General features: G+C 31.2%; 1 long non-coding RNA gene across 1 annotated transcript in view; it reads left to right on the plus strand.

Annotated features, from left to right (window-relative positions):
* The first annotated feature begins 5,194 nt into the window (after positions 1 to 5,194).
* The window catches only part of LOC120773798, a 151,943-nt gene continuing 140,888 nt past the window's right edge, over positions 5,195 to 16,249 (plus strand). Inside the window, exon 1 of the long non-coding RNA XR_005705190.1 lies at positions 5,195 to 5,264. This is a non-coding gene — a long non-coding RNA (uncharacterized LOC120773798). The remainder of the gene's footprint in view (positions 5,265 to 16,249) is intronic.

Here is a 16,249-nt window from a genome sequence, read left to right on the forward strand (position 1 = left end):
AGTTTTAAATATAAATATATATTTATATAATACAATGGATGAGTTTAGTATATTTTTTTCAAAAATTTTAAGAATTTCATTCTTAAAAACATTCTAATAAAATATTGAAATTTTTAAAATGAGAAAAAATTGTTGATAAAAGATTGTTGTGGTGCCCCAGGAAACCCATGTAACCCCTTATTGCATAAACAGTTTTATATATGTACATATATATGCTTATCATAGGTGTTTTTCACACCTAAAGGGATTTGAGAGGAGCTTTGGAAAAGTGGATGAAATGAAGAAAAAGCGATTCTTCGTAATTTCGGCCGTTCTTAACTGATTTTAATGATTTTGGTCTCAAATTAAAAGGACTTGAGAGGAGTGTTGGAGAATTAAAAGAAACGAAGAAAAATGGCACTTTTTTCATAGTTTCGGCAAACCTTAACCGATTTTGATATCAAATTGATGGGATTGAAAAGGAGTTGTGGAAAATTGAAAAAAATGGATAAAATAGAGATTCTTCGAAAAATCGGCAAATCTCAACCGATTTTGATGATTTTGGTGTCAAATTAAAGATATTTGAAGGGAGTTTTCGAAAATTGGAAAAAATAAAGAAAACAGTGGTTATTCGAAAAATCTGCAATTCTTAACTGATGTTGATGCCTTTGGTATTGAGTTTTTGGTTTCGTGGATGGTGATGTTGTTTATGAAAGTAGTATATGACCAGATCGTGCAAATAATATAGCTTATGAATAAAATTAGATTATTATTTATTCGGAAATTATGTGGCATTTATTTTTCTGAAATGCATTAGTTTCCTTCATTTATTTCATGTGTTTTTCATTAAATTATTGTTATTATTATTATTTTAGTCTGAGAAGCTTTTTATTTGCTTTCTTATTTATTTGTGAAATATTTTGATCTTATATTTCATATTTATTTATTGATATTACAGTGCGTAGTGCATTTTGTTACCATTAGTTGCTGTAAAATTATCTTACTGTTTAACGAAATATCTCATTGTTTTAATTTTTATGGAAAAAATCGATTTTTAGGTTTTATAATGAAGACGACTTTTACTCTCTAAAATCTTTGTTTTTGTAATTTTTGTTGCCATTAGTTTTTTTTTTAATTTCGAAATACTTATTTTATACTTGATTGAGTTAATAATCATAGCACTCGTAGGTCTCAGCCATTTTTTGTTCCATACCCTCAATAGGGTATATTAAGCTTGCCACGAAGTTTGTAACACCTCGAAAGAATATTAAAATTTTCCTAATTTTTTTTGATTGTGATGGCAACACTGTTAGCTAAAGCTTCTCGGTATAGTTTTTTCAGGCACTCTTGAAATAAACATATTTTAAAACTTTCTTTTATTAACAAACAATTTTTTTAAAGATTTTTTTTAATATTTTCCTCAAAAAATGATCCATCCTAAAACCACTACAAATAAGCTGCAACAGATGAACAGTTTGTACATAATACTTCATTGCAGCTACTATGTTGCTCACTTTTACAAAGAAACAACCGAAATTAATGATCATGCCAGTCAGTTGGCAACATGTTGTATACAAATACACAAATTCAGACACATGTACTCGCATATATCACACAAACATGCATGCACTTGAAGCTTCGTCGTGGTGGGGGGCCAAAAAAAATCCACCGCTCAATTGTGTGGTTGCAACATTTGTTGCGCATCCTGAAGTAGTGCTTCAATTATGGTTGAATGCAAGTTGGCAGAAAACTGGGGTTTCGTCAATGCCAAATTGCGCAGAAATCTCTATGACCACTTCAGCGTATACTTTGTATGTTTGTACTATACTAACGAAGTATATGTGTTATATATGTATGTATGTACATCAACTTTAATTGACGCAAATCTGCCACCTGTTGTGCTCAAACGCTGAGTGATGTGGCCACTTACTGTTCTTACTCTCTCTGACAAGTGGACAAGTATGTGGTGATGGCTTTGTTCAAGTGCCGTTGAATGCAGTTAAAGTCAAATTGCAACAGTGCGTATACGTAACATTTGATACATTGCGAGTTGAGCTCTCAACACTATTGACTTTGTGATCTAAAGTCGCAATTCCCTAAAATTAAGTTTCTTCTCTCCGTGTTGATGCGGGTAACATCCGATGGATTGGTTGCATAATCATGTTGAGGATATATACTTGATAACGTTGCCAAAGCATCTTATTTAACGTGAACTTTCTGTCTTACATTTTACATAGTTATATGGACTATGAAAGGCACCAAATCCTAGTCCCACATTAAGGAGCATATTTAGAGTGAAATTAAAAAAAAAAAAAAAAAAAAAAATTCAGATTATTTCAATAGGTTGTATGTACCTTTAAAATAACATACTAAAGTTTTAACTCGATATCCTAAATAATTTTTGTGTTACAACTTTCTAAAGTGTAGCCCTTCAGTTTAAGCAGCTCCGTCAGTTTATTTTTAAACACGTTTCTATCCAAAAAGCATTTGTTAACAATATTTATTTTCTGCAGATATTTATTTTAGGTTTCATCTACTGAAAAGGTCCACATTTTTTTCTGCGAAACTTTTACGGTGTATTCTTAAAATATGTATGCGTAAATTTAGCCGTAATATTTAAAAACAGCAGCTATTTTGTTTTGTGCTTTAAATTCTCAAAGAATCGTCTTTTGCTTAGACTTCATATAACTCTTATATTGTTATTATCTTGCATCCTTTTGCTACAGAGTATATTTAATAACGGGTTTTTCAAGAAGAGCGCTACAAAAGTTTTTTTTTTAATGAAACGATGGTTTGGGATATTAATTATTTATTTCTATAATAGATAGATTGAAAAATCTGTATATTAAAAATGGGTTGAATTGAGTCAATACTTTCCTGAGCCCCCACACACTTAATATAAAGATTTTCGAACTTCCAGGTGACGACATACCGTATATATCGCCCAATATTTGAGTTATCTCAGTGACAATTACGAAGTGTGTTTTACTCATAACAGTATGTCTTTTTGCCTGAACTACATACAATTGGGAGAAAGCCTGACATACTCCCCATATAACTAATATCAGGATTTTGGAACATTCAGCTGATTTTGCTCCATATGTTTGGTTATTGTATATTCGGTACCTTAGTGAAACCCATGAAACATTTTTTAGTATGTGGAATGATAATACTTAATAGATAAAATTGATCTACCCTAGCTCCCTAACACTACATATGTATAATGATATTCGTTTTTCTAACAAAGCTTGCGCCGAATTTGTCAGTCAGTGTATGACGTATATAGAAATATATAAAATTGTTTAGATTCCGTTCCTCTGGTCATTTTACATCTTAAGGTATTTCCTAGCTTTGGTTCTTGCAAGTTTAAAGAGTATAAAATGTTCGGTTGCACCCGACCTTAGCCCTTTCAAACTTGTTTTAAAATTAATTCCTTTCAAAGGTATTGATTTGGAAAAAAGTACTTATTAATGTTTTCGTTAGAAATCAATTGAAGTAAATACAAGGAATTTCGAATTATTCCATAGAATATGTATACATATGTGGTTATGAATGTCACTGCTATTTACCATTAAAAGATCACGAATAAAAAATATTAATTTAATGGTTTTAAGTATAATAAAATTCCTATGAAAATTTATGATTATTTATATACTTATGTACTAGTACTTCCACTACCAACAATATATGTATGCTTTTCTATGCATTCTTTTTGACCTGTTATAATTATCCTCTCATATCTTTTTTTCTCATTGCATAATATTCATACTTAGTAATTGATATTTCCTCATACTAAAATCTCTCTTTATTTTAAATAATAATAACAACAGCAATAAAAATTTGCACTCATTACTTTTAAGCTCATATATGTTAACAGCTCAGCTTTAAGGATTTGAAATTGATGTTAGTTAATAAAGTTACTTTCGAAAAGAACGAACTTTTTGTTAAATAAATAATAATTTAATTATTAATATTATGTATTATTGTTTTTACATAAATTATTATTAAAATATTAATTTAGTTTTTCTTTAATAAAATTACCAGTTTTCTTGAAATATGGTTTATTTAAATAAAAAAATAATAATTATAACAAGAATAAACGTTAACTTCGGTTGCACCGAAGCTAAATACCCTTCACAGGTGCATTTCTGTTAGTATTTATGTGTTCAGTTTGTGTGGAAGCTATATACTATAGTAATCCGTTCTGAACAATTTTTGTGGAGCTATACGTATTGTTACCTTAAGCAGTAATCCATGCCAAATTTCGTGAATATATCTTGTCAAATGTGAGAGTTTTCTATACAAGAACTTGATTCCGATCGTTCAGTTTGTATGACAGCTATATGTTATAGTGATCCGATATCGGCAGTTCTGACAAATGAGCAGCTTCTTGACGAGAAAATGACGTTTGCAAAATTTCGAAACTATATCTTAAAAACTGAGGGACTAGTTCGTATATAAACAGACAGACGGACAGACGGACAGACAGACGGACATAGCTAAGTCGATTCAGCTCGACATACTGATCATTTATATATACAGTTTATATGGTCTCCGAACCTTCCTTCTGGGTGTTACAAACTTCGTGCCAAACTTAATATATCCTGTTCAGTGTATAATAATTAAAATAACAGCGAAATTAATTTATCCTTCATATATAAGTTGTAATATCGATAACAATATGGTAATAACTTCATAAATAACAAATGCAATTTATGCTCCTTTGATATCCTCCTTCTCTTTATTTGCATAACAAATGCCAGTGAAGTAAAATTAAACAACATCTTTTTTTACATACAGGCACAAATAAAAAACAAAACGTTATTGAAAATGCAACAAAAAGTAGCACTCTCAGCAGAGAGCTATGTATTTGCCTCGCATTGAGTGGGCGCCGTTACCTGCGCTGTGCACGCATTAACCAGCTTCATTGTGAAAAACGAGACTCCAATATTGGACGGCAATAGCAATTAAGTATTTTAGAGATGAATATAAACTCAAAATAGTGCAAAAAATCTTAATTAAAAGTGTAAGAAAAACCCACGTTGTAAGAAAATAAAGTGCGAGGTGGTGGAAAAATAAGTGATGAACATAGAGTTGATCAAATTGGTGGAAGAGTAAAATTTATTACGCACTTAGTATATGTGCATGTTTAGTGCAGTGCGAAGTGGAAGAAAGAGTTCTCGAAAAGCAATAATAAAAATAAATTAAGAAAAAGTGAAGAAATGAAAGTGCGCAAAATTAAGTATTTTAATTAAAAGTAAAGCGAGCTTTTTAGTGAAATGCAGGTAAGAAATCCAATTTATCAATACAGCTTATTTATATATGTATATTAAAATTTAATTACTATTAGTACTAAATATTACGGATATAATTTGTAAAGTTAGACAGTTTAGTTTTTATGAGACACTCGCTTGATGAAATTGATTTTTAAATCTTTCTCCCATTGACCATACAAATCCATTGATTTTTTGGTTTGAATTAAGTGGTATAGTAAATTGCCTACAGCAGATAGCAGCCTGAGTTTGATGTGTCTGTTATGTATTTTTTTTTGCTTTCTGCTGACTTTATGAGAAATAATACCTATTTAGTTTTTGTCTTTTGCTGCCACTTTAACATTTTAGGAATTTGACCTTGTGAGAAATTATAAATGAAAACTGGAGAGCGTAGTTTGAAAAAGGAATAAATGAACATTCCTCTCAGTGAAGCCAAAAGTAGAAAGAAAATATGATACAAAGCAATCGAGCTGCTCTGTTACTGAGAGGAAGAGTAATGAATAGGAATAGATCATTTCAATAACCTCTTAGTGACATAAAGAGCGAGCTGTTACTGTAGTAAGACTGTAAAGCATTGCTTAAATGGAAATAATAATTAATTAATTTATACGCACTTAAAATTTATTAAAATAATTTTCAGTAGTCACGAGGAGTTTAAAATAAAATTTTCAATTTAATTCTGATTGTGGGATTATAAGTTGAAAATAATATTTTTAATTTAATATTCAAATATGAAAATTGAATTTAGTCTCAAAACGGTTGAAATTAAAAATTTAGAAAATATTTTTAATTTTAAAATTAAAAAAAAAGTATTTTTCAAGTTAAAAGCAATTATATTCTTATATAATAAGGAATTACTTATTAGAAATTAAAGATAAAAAGTAAGGTAAAACGAGCGAAACTACATTAATATATTTTATTAATAATAAACTTTCCTCCTCAAAAGATAACCATAATGTTAGAACAGAAATCACGCAAGGTCTTAGTAATCCAAAAAAACTTACTTTTAATTCATAATTATAAACTTTAGATTAGCAATTTTTATTATTTTTAAGTTAGATTTTCGGGATTGCAAATTTATAAATTTAAAAAAATGCTTCACTCAATTATTTTTCATTGCATTATTTTAATTACTTCAACTCTGTTTGTTAAACTTTTCTTAAGAATTAGTTTAAATTTTGATATAGTTTTAATAACTATGCATATAATACTTATCATAATAATGTTACATTTGATCCTTGCAAATTAGTCTTTAACCCATTTAGTTAGAATAAAAAGATGATAATTTATTTATTTTTTTTAACTACACCATTATCGAACAAGATGTAATGTTAAAGAAAATATAGAAATTCGAAATCAGGTACTTCAAATTACTCAGCAATTATTTCATATTTAATATACAATAAAAAATGTTATAATAATAATAATGTATGCAATTGCTTTCCCTTTGATACATTAATACTCTTTATTTGCACAACAGTAGTGTTCAGTAGAGCGAAATCATACAGTATTTTCCTTGTAATAATAGCGAAAATAAAAACAAAACAAATTGCCTTTATACAACAAAGCACATATGGGTATGATAGCTACTCTCAGCAGAGAGTTATGCATTTGCTTTGCATTGAGTGCGCGCCGTTATTTGTGTTGTGTTTGCATAAGCAAACTTTATTGTGACAAACGACGCCTCAATATTGGACTGCATGTGCAATTAAAGCTGAATAAATAGTTAAAATATTGAAATATCTTAAATATAAGTTTGATAAAGCTCCGAAATAAAAGAAAATAAAGTGCGAAGAAGTGAAAGGTGATAAAAAGTGAGTTGTGAAAAAACGTAAAGTGAAAAAATAAGTGTAAAGTGCAAAGTGGTGATTAATTGAATGAAAAAATACAACTCTTTACGCAATTTTGTATGCTTACAAATAAACAGGGACTTGCTTTTGTAAATTTTAATAAGGTAAGTGAATAACTATAGGGAGACATAAATACATGTACAAATGTTAGTCTATTGGCGAGCAAAGAATTGAAAATTTTTAGTTTGGTGCCTGCACATGTGTAGATATGTATGTATATAAACAACAAATAAATTCTATTTTTTGTAGAATGACATGAAATTAATATGATTTAATTTTAATTTTCACTTTTATTTCATTCTGTTTATGTGAACATAATTAAATTTATTTTGTTTATTAATTCTGATTGCTATTTGACCAACAATTTTTATGTACATATGTACATTTCAATTACTACGTTTCCAATTACCAATATTAAGGAATTCGTTATTTTTTCAATGAACTTGAAATTTTAAGGTATGTCTACATACATATATTTCGGTTATGTTTAAGCGACGTATTTAGAGAATACTGTAGAGATGTGAACGGGTTACTGAAAAAGGTTGTATTTCTCTTAGTGCAGGGAAGTAAAAAACAGCAAACTTAAGAACCCTTTGGAACCAATAAAAGAGGCTTTGAATAATTGTTTAACATTTAATAATTCATTATTTGGTAATATTTAATGACGGTTGACTAGCAATTTTCTCGAAGTAAGAATTAAGTAATTAATTTCAAAATATAAATTAACAAAACGAAATTAAAAATTGTATATTTAATTTTTAACCACATAATCCGTATTAAAAATTATAATATATTTTTTAATTAAAATATTAAAATTTTAACTAATTAGTAATTTTTTAATGCTAAGTAAGGGATAATAGAGGAGAGGTTTACATATTTCTATTTGAAACATTAAAATTAAAAGTAATTATGTTATGTTGAAGTTTTATTACCAATGACCGACTTTTCTTTTACAAAAATAACGGAAATGATAGAAAACGAAATACTTAAGCGCGAAATAACTTAAAATCCAGAAACACGATTTTTTAATATTTAATTATAAACTTCAAATTATTTTTATCACGTTTCAGTACGGAGCTTAGAATTAAAATTTTTATTTCGAAAAATTTTGATTTTAGAAAGTTTTAATTTTTAATTTTCCCGTCTGATCCAAGCGATAAGAAATACTGAAAGTTTTTTAAATTAAAATTATTAGGGCTAAAATTATAAAAAATGCTTTATTTAAGCATTGTTTAATTGTCTTTTTAATACATTATTTACTAACCTGATTTAATTTATTATTTTTTTTTTTTAACAGAAACGAACATTTATTAGTCGCGTTTTTATACAATATATTTTTATGTTTCAAAAAATAAGTGCGGTTATAATGTTGGCTGTACAGTAAGTTCAACGATTTTGCGCTGTTGTGAGTAAGAAAGTAGGCCCAAGTGGAAATATATAAGTATGCAACCTTCAATAGTTATATCGGGATATTTGTTTGGCTGAATAAAAGAATTACTTTGTCTTACTCTTCGTAGTGACAAATTAAGAAGCTTTACTAAGTATTTCACTGCTTTTATTACTAATATTTTATGTATTTTTTTACTAAAGACCGATGGATTTGGATGCTTTTGAGTCTATTATCAGTTCAAAAGAGTTAAGTTTTAATGATGTGTTGTCCAATCTTTTCTCTCTGGGTACTCTTGGGTATTCGCTTTTTTTTAATATAATCTTGATCTCAATGCTTGCTTTATGGGTGAATAAGTTGTTAAGGGGTCACATGGGTTTACGGGTTTCAAAAAATAATGTTTTTATTGCCTTATTAAATTCTACAACATTTCTAGAATATTGTCCTAAATTTTCAAGGTGATGCAAGTAATTGTTTCGGAGATACAGCCTTGAGAACTTGTGTGCTCGAGGCTAGCTAAGATAAGTATGCCGCCTTTAAACTCGTTTTTCTTGAAACTGTGTTTTTAAAGTCGGTTGACAAGATTTCTCGACAATAACACAATCGATATTCATGAATTTTACACAGGTCTTTCAGATACAATTCTGAAAGGCTCGGTTGAAGGATTTTTTTCTCGATTACCACTATTTAAAAAAATAATGTCGCGAAATTTTCATTTTTTTTTTAAATGTCTGTCAAAAATTAAGTTTTCAGTTTTCTGTTTCGTTTAAGTTCCAAGTTAAGGTTTTAACTAAAACACGTGTTTTTTCAGTTTAGCTGATTCTCTAAGGTGTTAGCCTGCCAACGCGGGCGCATCTTTTTCCGAGGGGCCGCCGGAAATGGCGTCGCAAAGCCCGAGCTTTAAATGTTTTTTTTTCCAAAAATTTCAGATAAAAAATTCTAATAAAGAATTAAGTTTTTTATAAGAGAAAAAAATTTTAGAAAAAGGGCTAATTTTTACGCGAGGAAACCCATGTAACCTTTTAAAGGACGCATAGAGGTATGTGGTTGCTGTTCACTGTCAATGGTTGTTATTGTTGTCAGAAGCTGCTTAATTCCTCTTTAACTTTATCTCATAACGAAATTGAGGGCACGCTGAAAGCGTCGTTTAATTTTTTTCTAATATGAAAGGGGATTTTATTTCTTCGAAAATCTTAGAAAATAATTCTGATTTATGTCATAGTTGGGACATTTTGTCAAATAAAACTTATGGAATATGCGACCACACAGAGCAAAAGAAGCATTGTAGTATATGAAGAAACGAAAGCATAAAGTAATTTAATCACACTATTCCCAACAGAACGCTTTTCCCACGCTTTCCCGTTCTTACAATTTCACTCTGCCATTAATAAATTGGTATTTGTAAGCGTGAACAAACGCATAATGGACAACTCCAAAGCAGTAGACTGGAAATGACAAAACGCTCGGAACAATACATTTCTCTTCTTTCATTGTGTAAGCCGTTTCTAATCAGTCTCTGTTAGTATTTAGTTACATAAACAACATGATGTACATATTGTTTATGAAAACACATGTCGACAGGCCATTTTATTAAGCAGTAATGGATACGTTTTGCTTAGATGAAAATAGACTCCAATTTATGTGAGTAGCTCTATGTATTTACGATTGTGCTCATCACCAACAACAACAAATTCTATATTTCTAGCGCATGGACATGCAATATTTTATAGTTGTGCACATACAGACGCATAAACAGGCGAGCACTTCAGCTGCTCCCACACAGTTCCATTTCACTACACTTGGACATGTGCAAGCAGAACTTTTAATCTACAGCCATTTTCCCCTAGACATTGGCAAATTATGTCACTGTTGTCACTTCTGTTATTATTCTATGAAATATACATGCTTGTTGTTGTTTTATGTTTGTCATTGTTGATGGGCTGCCAACGCTCTTGCATGTCTGAGTACCACATCTTCTGTCCATGACAGTGGCTTATGCAGATATGTGCTGTAAACTTAAAGCTGAAAAAGTCCAAAACGCAACAATATTTGCAAACGTAATATGAATATATAACTATAATGCTTTGCATGTGTTTGTTCATGTGAGTGTATGGAAGTGATACATGCATATTCATGAAATCATATGGTAGTTAGCTTAGTTTTGCTTTTTGCTATTTATTTTCTTTGACGTGACTCTTTACTTGATTGCTTTTCATATGTGAATGTGTGTAAGTGTGTATATCTGAATTTCAAACGCACTCACTTAATTTTATTGCTGGACATGTCCGTAAGAATTGTTTATAGGAAAATGTCATAATACTGGAATATTAGTGGGTAAATTGGACAGCTATTATATTTTACTTTACAAAAGAAAGCATACATATATGCAGCTATTTGTTCGCTGGATCTTTGATTTCTACTACGACAAGGTACCAAGTTTTTTCAATAACTCAAACATTTGGTTTTTAATAAAATAATAAATTTACTAAAATTTTTATGCAATTCAGGGTTGAAAATTATTTTGCTTGATGCTTAGGAATCTCCGACCTATTCAGCAGTCAAGCTAGGCATCTGATTTAATATGACTTTTTATGAGCGTAGCTATTCAGGTGAGCTTTTAAAACATAGTTAATGATTTAGCCAAAACGAAACTTGTAAGATCAAGTGACGCCATCTGATCGGAAAGTGTCCAGCCAAGAAGTATCACCTTGGCAGAATTCGCAGAATTTTTAGAAATATTTCCTATAACTACGACAACAGACGAAATTGAAGAGGATATTTCAGATTTTTATAATCTGCCTTATATTCCTTTAATGCCGATGCAGCGTCTATTGTCATCCTCCATGACTCTGGACCATATAGCAGGACTGGGATGATGAGTGACTTGTAGGGCTTGGACTTTGCTCGTCGAGAGACGACTTTACTTTTCAACTACCTGCTCAGTCTGAAAAATCCCCTGTTGGCACGTTTGATTTCGAAGTTGATGTTGTCGTTGGTGTTAATTTTGGTTTCAATATAGACGAAATTATCTACGACTTCAAAGTTATGACTGTTAACAGTCCGAGCCTAGTCGCAGCTCAGCAGGTCAGCTGTCATAGGTGCACTTCAAGCGCTCATATAAGGCATTTTTGGTCACATCCGCCTTCTCTTTCGTGGGGACATGGGCGCTAATTAGCGATATGTTGAAGAACTTCGTTTTGATGTGGCGACGGCGACGGAGTCTCTCTCCCACCGTGAATTCCACACCAAATTTGCGCTCCTTAAAATGACCACTGTAGTAAATGCCTCAAGGATCTACTCGTCTCAGTCCTTGTCCGCCTTCACTCTAACAAGGACACCAACCAGCTGGGCAGCGAAACCTTCCCAATTAAGAGAGCGGGCATTCCAGTACATGCCCTTAAATCGTTATTCTTAATACGTTTGCAGTGGTCGTCATCAAAGGGGGGTTCACTTTTTCGACACATGATTCCAACTACGTCCATCCTTTACAAACATTTACAATTGTTAAAAACTTTATAATTTAACAAGATGGTAACCTACTTAAAAAGTCGAATCTTGCTCAAAAATTAAATAATTTTTGGTCCGACAAAATTATACTTACAATTAAAAAGTTGGAGAGTTAAGGCCCAATGAAACATATATAAACTAGCGCAAAAATCTTAAGGCTATCCAGTGATTCGTATTCAAGATATAACCGCAGCCAATTTGAAAAATAGTGTTTTGAAAAAAAAACGCGTTTGAAGATAGACCGATAGCAGTGATTGAACAGAGCGACTTAATTTTAAGAGGTTGTAACTAAGAGGATATTTGAAATTTTCTTTAATATAGACCACCAAAATCTGAAAAAATTAAAACAAAAAATGTTTTCGAAATTTCCCACTAAGTATGCTTAAGTGTATACTTATACTATTTAAATTTGTTAGTAATATTTGTTTACGATACGGCTTTGTTTTAACAAATCTTTTTACCGATTTAATTCAAATCTAATTCAAATCGCATCAGCCACATTTTAATTGCTGCGGAAATGTAAATTACTATTGCATTAATACTCATAACATATTTCCGCAATAGACGCATATATTTAAGTTTACTGCACTTAATTTAATTGCTGTGCGCAAAAATGTATAAATAATGGATAATTTAAAATTGCTCACTTTATGGTCGTGTGCGTTGTTTTACGTAATTACAGTGTTGGGTAAAGCACATGCAATTAAAAATAATTCTGACAGTTTTCAAAAGGGTAACAATAGTCAACAAAGCATTCTCACGAAGCAGCATTTCGGGCTATAAAAGAAAAACTTTTTTACTCCATATTTTAGTAGCCGAAGTCTGGTAACAGCGCCATCTAGTTAAATATTGACGCGCTTTAGGCTCCTTCTGTCACATTTTCAAACACAGTCACGTCGATGATTTTAATAAGCACTAACCAAACCACTTGCATTTATTTTACACAATACTGTACCTATATTATATATGCCTACATATGTGCGTGCGAATTAACTATGTACTTACGATATGCATGCTATTATTCCGCAAAATGGCGTATGCCGCTAACCACAGGACTTTGACATTAATCTCACTAATCAAGCTAATTTAATTTTAATTGATATAATTTGAAAACATTTCAGTTGCATTTTTAACTTCATTCCCGTAAATGGACAATAACACAGTTTTGCTTTTAAACACATAGCAAAAACAACAATAACCGAATGTTTGAGATTATTAGCACACATATTTTCAACGTTGGGTTAACATCTAATTGAAGTTATGTGTAACTCTTAATTCCAATTTACTTTAGTGGCACTTTGCAGTATTGAACACGAGAACATTTAGTTTTTATTGCTTTTTGTAGTGTTAGTATATATGTATAACAGCTGGTTAGTGTTCGATTGGTTGGTGGTGTAGCTGACTTTAATACCGTTCAACGCAACAAAACCGGGCAGAGAGGAAAGTAATAGTCCTCATCTAAAGCTTTAAGGCCAAAAGTGAAAAACCTAAATTTTAATATTGGAAAATTCGAATATCTTGCATCTAAAATAATGGCAATAAACGGCTTAAACTAGACTTCAGTTTTAAAAACAGCAAACTGCGAGCGGCGTAAATTAATTAAGTGGTAGACTTGCAAGTCGAAAGAGACTTTTTTACTTTTTTCCAGATTTTTTAAGAAAAGGCATTTTATCTTCAAACTAAATTAAAATAATGTACATTAAAGAATTCAATATATTTTAATAATCGGTGATTCATCTTGAAAAGCTTTGATTTCTTTTGATCCCGTAGCCGATCTTCGAAAGGAAACCTCTGGCGTTGCAGAAGATTTTTCTGCTTAGAATTATTTCAAATCCAATATTAAACAAGAAAAAACGTTAACTTCCTCTGCACCGAAGCTAATATACCCTTCACAGGTGCATTTCTTTTAGTAACTATGTGTTCAGTTTGTATGGTAGCTATATGCTATAGTAATCCGATCTGAACAATTTCTTCGGAGATTACATTGTCGCCTTAGAAAATAATCTATACCAAATTTCTTGAATACACAGTGTCAAATGTGAAAGTTTTCCATACAAGAACTTGATGCCGATCGTTCAGTTTGTATGGTAGCTATATGCTATAGTTAACCGATCCGACCAATTTCTTCGAAGATTACATAGTTGCTTTAGAAAATAATCTATACCAAATTTGGTGAAGATACATTGTCAAATGTGAAAGTTTTCCATACAAGAACTTGATTCCGATCGTTCAGTTTATATGGCAGCTATATGTTATAGTGGTCCGATATCGGCCGTTCCGACAAATGAACAGCTTCTTGAAGAGGAAATGACGTTTGCAAAATTTCAAAACGATATCTTAAAAACTGAGGGACTAGTTCGTATATATACAGACGGGCGAACGGACGGACAGACCGACATGGTTAAATCGACTCAACTCAACATACTGATCATTTATATATATACTTTATAAGGTCTCCAACGCTTCTTTAGGGGTGTTACAAACATCGTGACAAACTTAACATACCCTGTTCAGGGTATAAAAAGCTTGCTATTAAAATAAATAAATACACGGAATAGTAGTCAAAATTATGATCTTTGGCAAAATAGCAAAGTCGTTTTTGGTGAAAAAACAGAGGATTAAAATAATCAATAATATTATAAGAGGTCTTACTCTTGACATATATGTACATACTATATATGCGTGAAAGGGAGCCGTGTAAAAAGTTGCAGGCATTTCGTTTCTTGAAGTTTTGGGAACTGCTTTCACTATGATAAAACAACTCTTCCAAGAACGTTTCGAAACTATTTACGGAATCAATTTCAAATTTTCGAAGAATATGTGTACATTCGATCTATAAGTAAAAAAATAAATTTTTATCATACATGTATAACACCTTAAGTACTCTGAAGTATATTTTACTAGATTAGTAGAATAGTACACGAAGTTTCTATCCAAGCCGCTGTATGTACATAATGATAAAAGCATATAAATTTTATCTCAAAGGCTTTCGTAGAATAAAATACGTTTTTTCCTTTTTCTCGAAGAACGTGAGTTCTTAGTACCTATAACTGTCGTTCATAAAGTCACTCTTGAAAGAGGTTATATAAAAATTTACTCATTTTGTATGAAATTTATTTGCACACTCAAATATGCTACACGTTCAATAAAGCCTGAAAGAAATTAAATTCGATTTAGTAGGTCTTACTCCCAAAGTAAGTGGGTCATATTTCCATAATTTAGCATCATCAGCTCCACAGCCCGCTGTAGACCTTCACTTGCTGAAATTTAGTTCTGCAATTAATTTCGCCTCTTGCTTGACTTCACTAGCGTTGTAGTTTAAGCCCATCAGCGTCTTGATCCACTCCATATTTAAATCTATTTTAGTCTTGGTCAGCCTCTGCTTTCTATTATTCTGTATTTGCTTAGGATGATAGTTTTTATCGTCGCGAATAATATGGCCAGCCCACCATATATTGCTTAATTTATTTGTTCTTATAATTTCTTCCATAAACCTTTATCGTTACGAGCTATTATGCACAAACTCTTTCGTTGTTTTCTTCAGCTTTGCATAACGTTCAGTTGATAAAGATATTTGTAACAGACAAAAGGAAAGTCGCCGAACCTTACAAGTATAAAGCATATATATAATTAATCAGCGAGTTGAGTCAGTTTAGCCATGTCTGTCTGTCTGTCCGCCCATCCGTCTGTCTGTATATACGCGAACCAGTTCCTCAGTTCTTGAGATATCGGAAATTTGTATACCTTCCTTTCTCTTCAAGAAGATGTTCATTTGGCGGAGAGGCCGATATCGCACCATTATAGCATATAGTTGTCATATAAACTGAACGAGCGGAATCAAGTATTTGTATGGTTGACTTTTTCATTTAACCACATATATTCACCACATTTGGCATAGGTTGTTGTCGAAGGTAATGGTGAAATCTCTGGAGAAAGCATTCAGATGGGATCAGCATATAGCGGCTATACATAATGACCGATCAAAATTAATTTTTTGTAAACAATCTTTTGAATTTGTTACCGAAGTTAACGTTTGTTTTTATTTGAAATAAATTCACTTGATATAGATTTTCTAATTCGTATTACATTTCTTCCTGCAAAAATGAATGAAATAGGAGTATAATAAGAAATGGTACTGGCAAAACTACTACAAGCTCGATTAATGAATAAGTAAAGACGCCACAGACGTAAAATTTTACCTTCGACATGGTATGAGATGGATTTCTAGCAGTCGAGAACAAAACTGGACAATG

This window comes from Bactrocera tryoni, chromosome 4 (genome assembly GCF_016617805.1).
Source record: "Bactrocera tryoni isolate S06 chromosome 4, CSIRO_BtryS06_freeze2, whole genome shotgun sequence".
Classification (NCBI taxonomy): Eukaryota; Metazoa; Arthropoda; class Insecta; order Diptera; family Tephritidae; genus Bactrocera; species Bactrocera tryoni.